The sequence below is a fragment of the Pipistrellus hanaki genome, assembly GCF_964339955.1.
Source record: "Pipistrellus hanaki genome assembly, chromosome: 2".
In the NCBI taxonomy this organism is placed as follows: domain Eukaryota; kingdom Metazoa; phylum Chordata; class Mammalia; order Chiroptera; family Vespertilionidae; genus Pipistrellus; species Pipistrellus hanaki.
Window position 1 is genome coordinate 40,429,917 of NC_140504.1, and position 13,511 is coordinate 40,443,427.

The following is a 13,511-nucleotide window of genomic DNA, read 5'->3' on the forward strand; positions in this document are numbered from 1 at the left end:
CCACAGTGGAGTCAGGAGCCCATCCTCGCCCCGCCCTGCCCTCTCAATATCTACTTTGTCTCTATATTTTTCCTATTCTGGACAGCCTATATAATAAAGAATTAATATACAAATGGTTGTTGTGGCCTCGTGCCCGCCCGCCCTCCTGCCCTTGAGCCCTCATGCCCTCGATCCAGGGCCTCCCTGCCCTGCAGGGCTTGACAGGGGTGGGTCCAGCCAAGTCTGGGTCTCCTGTGATTTTGAGGTGTGTGCAGGTGGGCAGAGACTTGACTCTGGGCCCTGCAGCATGCTCAGACTTTGACAGGGGGGAGATTTTCATACTCATTTTATAAATTTCTTTCATCTCTGACACTTCTATTATAGAGAAAGGGCAAATAGCAATATTAAAATATTTCCTCTAATTAATTCCCTTTTAATGTGCACGAATTTCATGGCCCCACCCTTTTGGTGTTTGCCAATTTAATTATAATGTATCTTGGTGTTGGTCTTTTTATGTTCATCTTGTTTGGGACGCTGTGAGCTTCTTGAACTTGTGTGAGTTTTTTCTTCCCAATATCAGTTTTCTGTCATTATTTCTTCAAACACGTTTTCTATTCCTTGCTCAGTTTCCTCTCCTTGCACCCCTATTATGCGGATGTTGTTTTGTTTTGTGTTATCTCAATGCTCCCTTAGGCTCTCCTCCTGTTTTTTAATTTTTTTTTTTTTCCCGGTTGCTGCTCTGCTTGGGTATTTTTTTCCTACCTTGTCTTCTAGCTCACTGATGCAGTTCTCAGCTTTTTCTAGTCTACTGTTGATGCTTTCTATTGTGTTTTTTATTGCAGCTATGTCATTCTTCATTTCTTCTTAGTTCTTCATTTCCTCTTGGTTCTTACACATGTTGTTGAATTTGTCTTCCTTCCTTTTCAGGATCCTTAAGACTATTGCTCTGAATTCTTTCTCTGATGAATTGCTTGCCTCCATTTTGATTACTTCTTTTTCCGGTGATTTCTCCTTTTTGTTCGTATGGGGACTGTTTCTTTGTCTCCCCATTTTCACTCTTCTCAGGGTGTCTGGTTATGTGGCTCTTTCTCTACCGTGTTGACTTTAAGGCACAAAATACAACTCAATAAGACACAACAAAGAGGGCACAAAACACAATTATATTCACGATACCAATAATCCCACCAGAGAAAAGCCAATTGAGGGAGAGAAAGGAGCACAAAAATGACATTGAAAAAAGGTAAGAAGGAAAAGAAAAAAGAAGGGGGAAAATAAATGTATATGGGGAGAAAAATCCAAAAAACCAACAATTAAACCAAAAAATGCAAACAATAAACACCCAGAAAAGAAAGAAGGAAACTGAAGAGCAGAGCTTATTTCCAGAATGTAAGTTCAAGGAATTGAATTGGAAAATGGCCATGATTCAGTATACAGGAGGTAGAAAGAGAATAAGTGTATAAGAATAAAAGTAAAAAACAAACTACTAAAAAAAGTAGAAAATGTTTGGAAAAATAATTAAAAATATAATAATTAAAATATATATAAAATTTAAAAATATAAAAATTTCCTCTTTAATCTACATATCTATGTATTCATCTATTTTTGGAAAAGGCGAATAGAGAGCAGATAGGCCTGAGTTGGTAATTGAAACTGATTAAGCTATTAGAAGAAGAGAATAAGTGAGGAGAGGAAAAACAAAAGCATAAAATAAGAACAAAAAACAAACTAATAAACAATAAAACAAACAACTACAAGAAATAAAGAAAAAATTTGGCTAGTGAAGAAAGAGAAAAGAGAAGTGTGCATGAATTTGGAGGATGGGAGAGGAAATTAGATATATGAGTCATTCAACTTTAATAGCAATGCATCAATAAAGCAGATAAAGGAGGTCAATTTTTAACAGGAAGTAAAAAAAGGATTGAGAAAAATTTAAGCAGGAATAGAAGAGAAACAGGATGAAAAAGGGAAAAGTGAGGAAGAAAGTGTTGGTATAAAGGAAAAAATGAGATAGAGTAAAATAATGATAAAAAAAAATAAAAATAGAATGTAGAACACTAATAAAAAATAAATAAAAAATGGAAAAAAGGTAAAAAAAATAATAAATTAAAATAATAATAAAAATAAAAAATAAAGTGAGAAAAATTTTTTTAGTTTCTTAAGTAAAGGATAAAAAATAAAAAAGTTAAGTTCATTCACTTCAGCGGCGCTTCAATGTCCTACAGGGGCTGGTTTAAGACCCCTCTCTACTGTTCTTCCTGTCAGGTAGTCAGCACAATGTTGAAGTTCCCAGCAATCCACGTTTCCTGTGTGTCATATGCCATAACCTTAGTTTCAAGCAGGTGGGATCAATCTTCCCACTTTGTTTTTCTGCCTGCTTTCAGTCGTATTTATACAAGCATCTATTTCTGACATAGACCTTAGGTGGCAGTGTTTCTGTATTCGTTTCTGGGACCAAATGGCCTCTCAACTCATTCCCCCAGGGTTCCCTGGGGTTATTTAGAATCTTCCTTTCCCTGCTGCACTCAAGACTGGGTGCAGCTGCACTGCTAGGAGGAGCCTGGTCTTCAGGAGAAAAATGTCTTCAGGGTTGAAGGGATGGACTATCTCTCTCTATTCTACTCCCCAGTTTTGACAAAAACCACCTTCCCTTGCATTCTGGGTGAGTATTTTTTTTTTCATGGAAAGATCCTATGCAATGGATTTAGCAACTAAAAGCAAGGAAGTTATAAAGACAGAGCAGCCCTGACTGGTGTGGCTCAGTGGATAGAGTGTCGATTCCGAGGTTTGATTCTGGTCAAGGGCATGTACCTTGGTTGGGGGCACATCCCCAGTAGGGACATGCAGGAGAAAGCTGATCAATGTTTCTCTCTCATGGATGTTTCTAACTCTCTATCCCTCTCTTTTCCTCTCTGTAAAAATCAATAAAATATTTATTAAAAAAAAAAAAAAAGTCAGAGCAAACCACACTACAGCAAACCACGCTACCTCGTGTCTTTCTCCCCTGGCACTGCATGGCCAGTGTAGAACTTCAGGCTGCCTTTCTGGTTTGTGCAGATTGCAACAATGTGCTGCTTGGATTTATTCTCTATCCGAGGTTACTCCCATGGCCTAGAGAAGAGCCAGATATGGCTTCCAAATTTGATTATTGATTACAGAGTCTACACTCTCTTTCTCAACATTTCTTCTTTTTCAACATCCAGGGGTTAAAAAGGTGAATTATAGTATTGATTTTAGGTTTTAGAAAAGTGATTACAGTGTGGAGCATAAATTTGAGGAGTGATGTGGGCCAGGAAAACTGGAGATGGATGGAAGAGGAGCACAGTCTCTGTTGGGCATTGTGCAGAGCATACCTAGCAAGGGTCAATGAAAACTGAGGCAATGTGCTTTTTATACCCAGAGGAAGAGGCTCCTTTTTCAAATTCAGTAACATCATTTGATTATTTGGGTCAGTGACAGGTAAACCAGTTCTTAGACTGCTTTAAAAATTATTTTTCATCCTAATATATAAAAACCTTGATTCTGTGACATCTGCAATGACTGGGAGGCTCGACCAACCAAAAGTCAGTCCTGCAGTCAGCACTGGGTTGCCCTGAGAGAAGCAGGGTCTGATCCATTGCCTTTGTGGCAGCTATTGCTCAGCACTTGCCTCCTGGCCTGGTCAGCAGCCGCGCCTCCATTTCTCTTCAGGCCTCCACCAGGGATGCTTATCAGCCCCACCTTTCTAATAAGGCCCAATTGATAGGCCCAGAGATGCTGACTGGCATAGAAATGGACCAATCAGAATAAAATCTGGGTCAACTGTGAGGAGCCAATGGCTGTCTAGAGGTGGAGCTTTTGACACTGACTGGCATAGAAACTGACCAATAAGAACCAAATTAGCTGGCAGAGGAGGGCATTTTGGGGCCAGATCAGGCCTTCAGGGGAGGCAGTTGGGGGCGAGATCAGGCCAGTAGAGGAGGGCAGTTGGAGGCAATCAGGCTGGCCGGGAAGAACAGTTGGGGGTGAGATCAGGCTGGAAGAGGAGGGCAGTTGGAGGCAATCAGGCTGGCCGGGAAGAACAGTTGGGGGTGAGATCAGGCTGGAAGAGGAGGGCAGTTGCAGGTGAGATCAGGCCAGCAGGGGAGGGCAGTTTGGGGGCAACCAGGCTGGCAGGGGAGGGCAGTTGGGGGTAATTGGGCCAGCAGGGGAGCAGTTAGGTGTTAATCAGGCCAACAGGGAGCAGTTAGGGGGTGATCAGGCTGGCAGGCAGAAGTGGTTAGGGGCAATCAGGCAGGCAGGCAGGCAGGCGAGTGGTTAGGAGCCAGCAGTCCCAGATTATGAGAGGGATGTCTGACTGCCGGTTTAGGCCTGATCCCATAGCCTGGGCAAGTAGCTGAGGGCCGTTTGCAGGCTGGCCACACCCCCACACCCTGCAGGGGGACATGGCTAGCCTGGGCGAGGGGTGGAGGGCTGTTTGGGGGTGGTTTTCAGGCCGGCCAAGCCCACAGCTTTGTCCGAAAGGTTTCCTGGTCTAATTAGCATATTACTCTTTTTATTAGAATAGATTATACTTTTAGTTGGTTACTGATAGTGTGAGAAATGCTATTGGTTTTGTATATTGATTTAATATTCAGAGAGCTTAAATAACTTACTAGTTCTAATAGTTTGTATCCAGACTCTTTTTAAAAAATATATTTTTATTGATTTCAGAGAGGAAGGGAGAGGGAGAGAGAGATAAAAACATCAACGATGAGAGAGAATAATTGATTGGCTGCCTTCTCCATGCCCCCTATGGGGGATCGAGCCCACATCCCGGGACCTCTTGATTTGTGGGATGATGCTCCATCTACTGACCACCACAGTCAGGCTGTATCTAGATTCTATTGCTATTTTTAGATAGGTGATACATTCATTTGCAAATAATGATAATTTACCTCTTTATTTCCAAATTTTATAACTCTTATTTCTTGTTATTACTAGATTTAAGGTTCAAGGAGGAATCTAAAGACTTAAAGAAATTGGAACATTATAGTGGATTTCTCTTTTGCAATCTGTTCATCTCCCCTCTAGCTATGTCCTGAAAGAACCCAGGAGATACTTCTCTCATTCAAGCACTAAGAAATACTTTCATGCAATGAACATCAATGTTAAAAAATAGACCTATGGAGCCTAGCTGGTGTGGCTCAATGGTTGAGCCAGGGACCAGGAGGTCATGCTTCGATTCCTGGTCAGGGCACATGCCCAAGTTATGTGCTTGATCCCCAGTGTGGGACATGCAGGAGGCAGCAAATCAAAGATTCTCTCTCATCATTGATGTTTCTATCTCTATTTTCCTCTCCTTTCCTCTCTGAAATCAATAAACATATATTTAAAAAAAATAGAACTGTAGATATTGTTCTTTGTCAATATTTAGCTTCTGTGGGTAATATGAAGTAGGGGGTGACCCCAATATTCGTAATTTGGACCAATTAAACCAATGCCAACTCATCCGTATATTCCTGGAATTATTGTAGATGTTCTGGAAGTCCTAGCCGTACACAGGACTCAGAATCGCCTCAGTTAAGTTTTAAATGAGATTAGATCATTTCCACCAGGTGGTGCCATGCCTCAACCGGAACAGATGTGCTTAGAAAACACTGGATCTGAATCTATGGATCAGCCCTAGTTTGGGTCACCTGGAGCACTTTATTAGATCCTCAATAACATATTTCTGCATTTTTGGCAATTGATGTTTTGGATTTGACTTTTTTGGTGTATTTTATTGGCATATTTCCATAGAAATTTGCCATAATTATTATGTGGCATAATCTCTGTATTGTCTTTCTGACCTATACAGTAAGAGTTATTATGGTAGAAAAGCCAAGTGGAAGCCCCTGGAATTCTTTTTTTCCTATCATCATAATGAAATTTTGTAGAACCACAGATATTAGGGCCAACATCAAAGAATTTTGAGACACAAAGATAGTGGTTCCTTTCTTAGACCCATTTATCTCACAAGTTAGACTGTGCAAAAGGCAAATGAATGTTAGAGAATGACAGTGGATTACTTTAAGTTAATTAGGTGATAACACCAATTGAATTTGTTATTCCATATGGTCTCCTTTTTTTGGGGAAATAAATGTAAGACCTGGTAACTAATATATAGCTGTTGATCTAACAAATTATATTTAGTCTTGATTCCAATAAAATGAGAACATCTTTTTCCTAGGAGGGACAGCAGTACAACTTCATTGTCTGTCATCAAACTTAGCTCAATTCTGATTCTGTGCTACGGAAGGATTTATTGTTTCCTCAGTCCACAGGCTGATACACACTAGCCCACTACATAAATGGTATTAGGATGCAATGACCTACGTGCCTTTGTAAAAAACAATTATGTCAGAGGATGGGAGAAGAATCACATGAAATTACAATGATGTATCATCTCATTGACATTTTTGGGGACCAGCTGATTTCTCTCCAAATGGAAGGACTAATAGTTGCACCACTAAGAAAAAAGCGTAATTTTTGATGGGTTGTTGACCAGTAATGATAAATCTGGTGGTAAAAAATTATGAAAAGTATATCCCTCGCTGGTGTAGTTTAGTTGGTTGGGTCTTGTCCAGCGCACCAAAAGGTTGCTGGTTCAATTCCTGGTCAGAGCACAATGCTCTGGTTGTGGGCTTGATCCTCAGTGGTAGGTGTCCAATCAATGTTATGCTCTCACATAGATGTTTCTCTCTCCTCTCCTTTCCTCTCTAAAAATCAATAAACTTATTTTTTTTTTTTAAAAAAAAATATGAACATTATTTGATAACAAAGTATTTAAAATTTTTAAAATATATTTTATTGATTTTTTACAGAGATGAAGGGAGAGAGATAGAGAGTTAGAAACATCAATGAGAGAGAAACATGGATCAGCTGTCTCCTGCACACCCCCTACTGGGGATGTACCTGCAACCAAGGTACATGCCCTTGACCGGGATCAAACCCGGGACCTTTCAGTCCACAGGCTGACACTCTATCCACTGAGCCAAACCGGGTTTGGCAATAAACTTATTTCTTTAAAAAGAAAAACTATCGTAACCTTACATAGTTAGATGTAATTCTAGGATGTAATTTAATTTTCTCAAGAATTCAAGTCTTAGAATAAAAGTTTGATTAGCTGAGGTGCTGCTGGCTATCCACAAAGATAACAATGGGTAGATGAGAAGGCAATCCAGCTATTCAGTTGCATTTTTATGTACATACCAATATATTTGGGGCTGATTTTTCTCTCTGTTCTCCATCTCCCTCAATATTTGATATAGAAAAATTTGCTTGTTAAATTAATGAATGGTGGGCAAATTTTTAAGATGGAATATAAGGGAATTAAAAGATAGATGAGCATCGTCCTGAGATGATGATCCTGAGTACAATAATTGAGATTTTGGTTTAATCACATTTAAGAGGTTAAAGATATAAGAGGTAGTTGCATTATGTTAGATATTATTGTTTTTAAAGTAGTGTGGGAAGAAACGTATATGTTGGTTTTGTGGAGCTAAATGGGTAGACTATGGTGAAACTTGCCTCTCTCATGGTCACTTAGCATCTGAATTCCTTTCCCATGATTAGAGGAATCGCCATACAGAGCAGAGTCTGATTCTAATGCAAAAGTCATAGATCCCAGATATTTGCTAGGTACTATTAAGTATTTCTCTCTTTACTGCATCCAGCACGGCTAGAGAGCAAATAGTCCTGAGTAGGGGTGCGGGGGATTGAGAAAATGAAACAGTAAGGAAAGCTGGAACCCATTAGAACAGTTGTCCTGTGATGGAGAGATAGTGACCCAGAACCGGTGCAGCACGTTAATTATATATAGCACGATTCCAGGAAGTTTTACTGAAGTTTAAAACAAAGGGATTTATAAGAAATCATGGTTAAAGATCAAGCTATAATTTTTCATTCTTGTGGCTTCTTTATAATTGTCATTCCTGGCTAAGCCCAGATAATTGTGTCTGTTCCTTGTGCCTGGCTGAATTTAGATAATGAAACCTATCCCTGGCACTTGAGCTAAGGGTCAGGCTGATGACATACTTGCCTCTGGCACGGTACGTCTCCAGGGACGTGGCTCTGCCAATGCCACTGGACTCAGCTGACAATAATTAGAGAAATGCTCATGTGCCTTCTCAGGTGCTCTCTTCAAGGTACCACCCTAGTCTTAGAATCAGACGTTAATGTTGCAAAGGAATGTAGAGGATGAATTCTGGAAATGGGTATAGACACCAGTAGCAGCTACATGCAGTTACCAGGGGCAGCAGGGTAGCGGTTCTAATTCTCCTGGTCCATATCCAGAGTCCATAGTGTTGGTGATTATAAGCTGTGACTCCTCAGTGGCTTATAAACATACCAGATCTGTGAGATCATTTTGAGATCTGTCCTGGCTGCTCAGCCTCTCTGAGCTTTGTTCTAAGCATTTCTGAATTCTGAGATTGTCCCATATCCTATCTAATAAAAGAGTAATAATCAAATTGACCATCACTTCAACACACAAGATGTATCAAAGATGGCCGCCCCCATGTAGACACAATATGGCCACCACAAGATGGCCAGCAGGGGAGGGCAGTTGTGGGTGATCAGGCCAGCAGTGGAGGGCCATTGGGAGGGACCAGGCCTGCAAGGGAGGGTAGTTGAGGGTGATCAGGCTAGCAGGGGAGGGCAGTTAGGGGTGACTGGACCGGCAGAGGAGGGCAATTGGTGGGGGACCAGGACTGCAGGGGAGGGCAGTTGTAGGGGGGCAGGCCTGCAAAGGAAGATAGTTCAGGGTGATCAGGCCAGGGAGGGCAGTAAGGGGTCACTGGGCTGGCAGAGGGCAGTTGGGTGGGGGGGACCAGGCCGGCAGGGGAGGGCAGTTGGGGGAAACCAGGCCAGCAGGGGAGGGCAGTTGGGGGGGACCAGGCCTAAAGGTGAGGATAGTTAGGGGCAACCAGGATTACATGAGAGGGGAATTGAGGGGAACCAGGCTGGCAGGGGAAGGCTGTTAGGGGTGACTAGGCTGTCAGGGGAGCAATTAGACTTTGATCTGGCAGGCAGAAGTGGTTAGGGGCAAACAGGCAGGCAGGCAGGTGAGTGTGGTTGGGAGCTACCAGTCCTGAATTGAAAGAGTGATGTCTGACTGCCCCATCCGGGATCGGCTCTAAATGGGCAGTCGGATATCTCTTGAGGGGTCCCAGATTGGAGAGGGTGTGGACTGGGCTGAGGGACATTCCCCCAACCCCCCAGTGCACAAATTTCATGCACCAAGCCTCTAGTCACTTGAATAATTTTCATAATCAGTGTCTGTTGTTTGCAAATAAGAATCTTGATTAATTAAATCTTTATTTTTTATCTAAATTTTTTCATTTAATTTTTAAAATTCTTTATTGTTTAAAGTAATATATATAATATTACATATGTTCTCTTTTCCTCCCATTGACCTCTCCCTGGCCACCCTCACCGCTCAGCACATACCCTTACCCTGCTAGTGTCTGTGTCCATTGGTTATGCTTATATGTATGCATACAAGTTCTTTGGTTGATTTCTTACCATGCCCCCCTCTTCTGTCTTCCTTCTAAAGTTTGATGGTCTGTTCAATGCTTCTCTGTCTCAGGATCTACTTTTTAAAATATATATATATTTTATTGATTTTTTACAGAGAGGAAGAGAGAGGAACAGAGAGTTAGAAACATCGATGAGAGAGAATCATCCATCAGTTGCCTCTTGCTGGGGATGTGCCCATAACCAAGGTACATGCCCTTGACCGGAATCGAACCTGGGACCTTTCAATCCTCAGGCCAACGCTGTATCCACTGAGCCAAACCGGTTTTGGCTAGGATCTACTTTTGTTAATCAGTTTCTGTTGTTCATTATAACACAAATGAGTGAGATAATGTGATATTTATCTTTCTCTGACTAGTATATTTCACTTAGCATAATGCTCTCCATATCCATCCATGCTGTTATGAATGGTAAGAGTTCTTTCTTTTTTACAGCAGCATAGTATTCCATTGTATAGATGTACCACTGTTTTTTAATCCATTCATCTGCTGATGGGCACTTGGGCTGTTTACAAATCTTAGCTATTGTAAATTGTGCTGCTATGAACATAGGGGTGTATATATCCTTTCTGATCAGTGTTTCTAATTTCTTGGGATATATTCCTAAAAGTGGGATTACTGGGTCCAATGGGAGTTCCATTTTTACTTTTTTGAGGAAATGGCATACTGTTTTCCACAGTGGCTACACCAGTCTGCATTTCAACTAGAAGTGCACAAGGGTTCCTTTTTTTCCATATCCTCATCAGCACTTGTTGTTTGTTGATTTGTTGATGATAGCCATGCTGACAGGTGTGAGATGGTACTTCACTGTCATTTTGATTTACATCTCTCAGATGATTAGTGACTTTAAAAAAATATATATTTTATTGATTTTTTACAGAGAGGAAAGGAGAGGGAGAATTAGAAACATTGATGAAAGAAAAACATCAATCAGCTGCATCCTGCACACCCTCTACTGGGGATGTGCCTGCAACCAAGGTACATGTCCTTGACTAGAATCAAACCTGGGACCCTTGAGACCACAGGCTGATGCTCTACCCACTGAGCCACACCGGTTAGGGCTGATTAGTGACTTTGAGCATGTTTTCATATGTCTCATGTTTTCATCTGTATGTCAATTTTTGGAAAGTGTCAGTTTAAGTCTTTTGCCCATTTTTTGATTGAATTGTTTATCTTCCTTTTGTTAAGATATATGAGTTCCTATACATTTGGACATTAGGTCCTTATTGGATATAACATTGGCAAATATGTTCTCCCATCCTGTGGGCTTTCTTGTTTTGTTGATGGTTTCTTTGGCTGTGCAGAAGCTTTTTATTTTGATGTAGTTCCATTTGTTTATATTTTCCTTAGTTACCACTGCCCTAGGACCTGTATCGGTAAAGATATTGCTATGACATATGTCTGATATTTTGATGCCTATGGATTCTACTAAGATTTTTATGGTTTCCCATCTTATATTAAATTCTTTATCCATTTTGAGTTTATGTTTTGTATGGTGTCAGTTGATGATCTAGTTTCACATTTTTTTGCATTAATCTGTCCAATTTTCCCAACCCTTTTATTGAAGAGACTGTCTTGACTCCATTGAATGCTCTTGCCTCCTTTGTCAAATATTAATTGAGCGTAATGGCTTGTGTCGATTTCTGGGTTTTCTGTTCTATTCCATTGGTGTATATGTCTGTTCTTGTGCCAGTATCAGGCAGTTTTGAAAACAGCGGCTTTGTAATTTAACTTCATATCTGCTATTGTCATCCCTCCAACTTTGTTCTTCTTTCTCAAGATTGCTGTAGCTATTCGGGATCTTTTTTTTATTCCATATGAATTTTTGGAGAGTTTGTTCTAGGTCTGTGAAATATGCCATTGGTATTTTAATGGGGATTGCATTAAATCTTTAGATTGTTTTGGGTAGTATGGACATTTTAATGATGTTGATTCTACCAATCCATGAGCATGGTATATTCTTCCATTTGTTTATGTCTTTCTCTTATCTCTTTTTTCAATGTCCTCTAGTTCTGTGTATAGTTCTTTTATCTCCTTAGTTCAATTTATTCATAGGTATCTTAATTTTTTTTGGTGCAATGATACATGGGATCTTTTTTATTATTTATCTTTCTTTTGAGTTTATTATTGGTGTACAAAAAAGCCATAGATTTTTGGGTGTTAATTTTGTATTCTGCTACATCCCTAAATTCTGGGACCCCTTGGGGGATGTCAGAGAGCTGGTTTCAGCCCAATCCCCACAGGCCAGGTAGAGGGACCCCACTGTTGCATAAATCCATTCACTGGGCCTCTATTTTTTTAAAATATATTTTTATTGATTTTTTATAGAGAGGATAGAGGGATAGAGAGCTAGAAACGTCGATGAGAGAGAAACATCGATCAGCTGCCTCTTGCACACCCTCTACTGAGGATGTGCCCACAACCAATGTACATGCCCTTGACCGGAATAGAACCCTGGACCTTTCAGTCTGCAGACCGACGGAGCCAAACCGGTTTCGGCTGGGCCTCTATTTTTGTTATAATAACATTGAGAAATTGTTGAATACTTACCATGTTTCTACTTGTCCTGGGAGGGATTAGTCTAGTTAAAAAAAATGAAGTTTTTGGTTTCTATCCAGTGCAAATATTACAGGTTGGTACCTGCCCATTTTAGCTTTTCCTATTCAGTAACTTCTTGTTTTTCCTATAGGTCATTTTTAAAGTAAACTTTCTAATGAAATATAAACAGAAAAAACTACAGATTTTCACTGTACAGCTGGGGAGGATATGTAAAAAAAAAGGAACCCTCGTGCACTGCTAGTGGGAATGCAAATTGGTGCAGCTACTGTGGAAAATAGTATAGAGTTTCCTCAAAAAAGTAAAAATAGAACTCCCATTTGACCCAGTAATCCCACTTCTAGGAATATATCCCAAGAAATCAGAAACACTAATAGGATCTTGGTGAGACAGCAGCGGAGCCTTGCTCTCCAAGTTTTGCAATGCTACCTAAGGGTGATGAGAAGAAGAGAGATGCTGGAAAGTAGGCCAAGAAAGATAAACATCCCCATGAACAAGTTTGGGGGAAGGCCAAAAAGAAGAAGTCGTCCAAAGGCTAAGTTTGGGACAAGCTCAATAACCTAGTCTTGTTTGACAAAGCAGCATATGGCAAATTCTGTAAGGAGGTCCCAACTATAAGCTTATAACCTCAGCTGTTGTCTCCGAGAGACTGAAGGTTTGCAGCTCCTTGGCCAGGGCAGCCCTTCAGGAGCTCCTTAGTAAAGGACTCATTACTAAATTAAATGAACTTATTAAACTTATTAAACTAGTTTCAAAGCACAGAGCTCAAGTAATTCATACCAGAAACACCAAAGGAGGGGATGCCCCAGCTGATGGAGAAATTTCTATAAGATTCAAAAGCAGGAAAATCTGATTTATGGTATTATACATCAGAATATAGTGGTTACTTTTGGAGATAGTGATTGGAAGGAGCTTCTGTAGGGGCTGCTTTAGGGCTGTAATGTTTTCTTTCTTTCTTTCTTTCTTTCTTTCTTTCTTTCTTTATTTCTTTCTTTATTTTAAAAAATATATTTTATTGATTTTTTTACTGAGAGGAATAGAGAGTTAGAAACATCGATGAGAGAGAAACATCGACCAGCTGCCTCCTGCATACCCCCACAGGGGATGTGCCCGCAACCAATGTACATGCCCTTGACCGGAATTGAACCTGGGACTCTTCAGTCCACAGATTGACGCTCTATCCACTGAGCCAAACCGGTTTCGGCAATTTCTTTTTTTATTTAATAAAGTTTTATTTTTCAAAACGTATAGCCGGTCAGACCTGTTGTTCATGTATCTTCTCCAATAGCTGGGGCATCCCCACCTTTGGTGTTTCTGGTGTAAATTACTTGAGCTCTGTGCTTTGAAACTAGTTTAATAAGTTTAATAAGTTTATGAACTAGTTTAATAAGTCCTTTACTAAGGAGTTCCTGAAGGGCTGCCCTGGCCAAGGAGCAGTGAATC

At 40.4% G+C, this 13,511-nt stretch overlaps 1 pseudogene across 1 annotated transcript; it reads left to right on the plus strand.

Annotated features, from left to right (window-relative positions):
* The first annotated feature begins 12,490 nt into the window (after positions 1 to 12,490).
* LOC311614993 (small ribosomal subunit protein eS25-like) lies at positions 12,491 to 12,921 on the plus strand (annotated as a pseudogene). The gene has a single exon. The product of its transcript is annotated as a small ribosomal subunit protein eS25-like (transcript).
* Positions 12,922 to 13,511: the final 590 nt, after the last annotated feature.